The 2,011-nt window shown below is 36.8% G+C and overlaps 1 protein-coding gene across 1 annotated transcript in view; it reads right to left on the reverse strand.

The window, feature by feature from the left end:
• Nucleotides 1-1,130: 1,130 nt before the first annotated feature.
• The window catches only part of cog6 (component of oligomeric golgi complex 6), a 107,928-nt gene continuing 107,047 nt past the window's right edge, over nt 1,131-2,011 (reverse strand). Inside the window, exon 19 of the mRNA XM_079823652.1 lies at nt 1,131-2,011. This exon is cut by the window's right edge and continues 210 nt beyond it. The gene's annotated coding sequence lies outside the window, so the exon portion shown is untranslated.

The raw sequence follows: 2,011 nt of genomic DNA on the forward strand, positions 1-2,011 counted from the left end.
TATATCGGCGGGCCGATATTATCGGCCGATATTAGGCTTTTTCCAAACTATCGGTATCGGCATTTATGATGGCCGATAAATGAATATTTTTTTAAAAATAAAAAAACCGGACGAAACACCTCTCAAACACATTGAGTGTTGGCGTTTCATAGTTTGTCCACCAGAGGGCGCCCTACAACGTGCCGGCTGGCAACACCACCAGCTGATCCAGCAGAGTCATGCTGAGCTTCAGCGCTCTGAGCGCTGCATTCACAACACAGATCATCCGCGAAATGCATGTAAGTTGGCAACGAGACATACATTGCTTGAATTGAATAACAGTTAAAAGAACATCCCCATCAGTTCTCTTAACTCAAATAACATGACACAATTTGTAACTGCCAAGTCCAGTTTTGCTGTTACATGTAAGCCAAGAGAGCTGGTAATTACGCTAGGTTACAGTTGACTGACTTATTTTACCTCGGACAATGTGACTGAATAAAATGTATTTCTTTAATAGTCTGACAGTTTGACATCATGAGACGTATCATCTCTCCCCTGCCCGTTATTTTGAAAAAGTATACATATTTCTAAATTATAACTTATCATAGACGCTAACCACAAAGCTAGCTAATGCCATGGCTATCAGTGGGAGACCGCTAACATTAATGCGCCTTGAAAAACACAACAAACTTATTCTGCCTAAATAAAGTAATGATTACTGTATTTATAACTAGTATATTTGTAGTTCCAGTCTCTGCATTGTAAATCGTAAGTTAGGCTCGTGAAGAGTGAACGAAAGTGCGTGACTTCGTTCAGACGCCGCATTAACGAGTCAAATAATGGATTACACGAGTCATCATCAGTAACGTTAGTAGATTTTAGAAGGCAGGCAGCAAATGATGATTGAAAATGGTTTGTGGTAGCTTGATGGATAGAATTAAGAGTGCATGTAAAGGGATAAGCAAGTTGACATTGTAATTATAAGGTGGAATATTTATACTGTATATAGTTTATGTTTTGCTGTTGTTGTTATTTATCAGAACTTCTAGAACTTAACTGATTTTTTTTTTTCCAGTCTTGCTAAAAGTTATATTTATAAAGCTTACCACATCTATTAATACTGGTAACTTTGATTTTTTGTTTTTGTTAGCCTATTGTGTTTTCGTCCAAACGACTTTAAGTTTCATATCTTAAGTTTGTATTTTTATACATTTTATTTATCAGAACTTTAATATATTTTATGTTCCTCTGTTCTGTTGTAACAATAAAACAAACAAGTTTATTTTTAAACTGCATTATCATATTGTTTTAGAGAGGCTGAGGGATCATGAATAACTACAAATAACTGATGTATAAGGGAAATCTGTTTGTGTTTTTTTACGCGTTTCTGTTATTTTATTTTTTTATTTTTTATATATATCGGCTGATATATCGGAATATCGGATTTTTAAGTGACCAAATATTTGTATCGGTATCGGCCTTAAAAATCCTTTATCGGTCGGGCTCTAATAGATAGATAGATAGATAGATAGATAGATAGATAGATAGATAGATAGATAGATAGATAAAAAACTGACACACACACACACGCCTGTGAACATTTGAGTGTATTTTAATGCAGTTTAGGAAAAGTATGATTTAAAGAGAAGACAGCCCTGTTTCTGATTACAGAGTCACATCAGGCCTCTGTGGCAGTGAAAGGAAAAAGCCCCTGTGTATGTAATGCAATGACTGTACGTATATTTGAGTGCATGTGAATATGTGTGTAGCAATGGGATGGTCTGTAGTTTGCTTCCTCAGGCCTGCTAGTGGGGATCTCCGTTCACGTGGGGAGGAAAAATAAATATTTTTTTCTCAGTGTGAGCTGTCCTCTCCTCTCCTCTGTCCACAGAGCAGCATGTGAGGAATCCACACAGATATGTTTCTGTATGTTCGCTGTCATTGGAGTGTCTTTGTTTCACATTATTTCTATGCAGTGAGAAACCCCTTCCATCACCTGACGAGTACATGACTTGTGGCCAGTCCCAGA

This window comes from Gobio gobio (genome assembly GCF_949357685.1).
Source record: "Gobio gobio genome assembly, chromosome: 8".
Classification (NCBI taxonomy): domain Eukaryota; kingdom Metazoa; phylum Chordata; class Actinopteri; order Cypriniformes; family Gobionidae; genus Gobio; species Gobio gobio.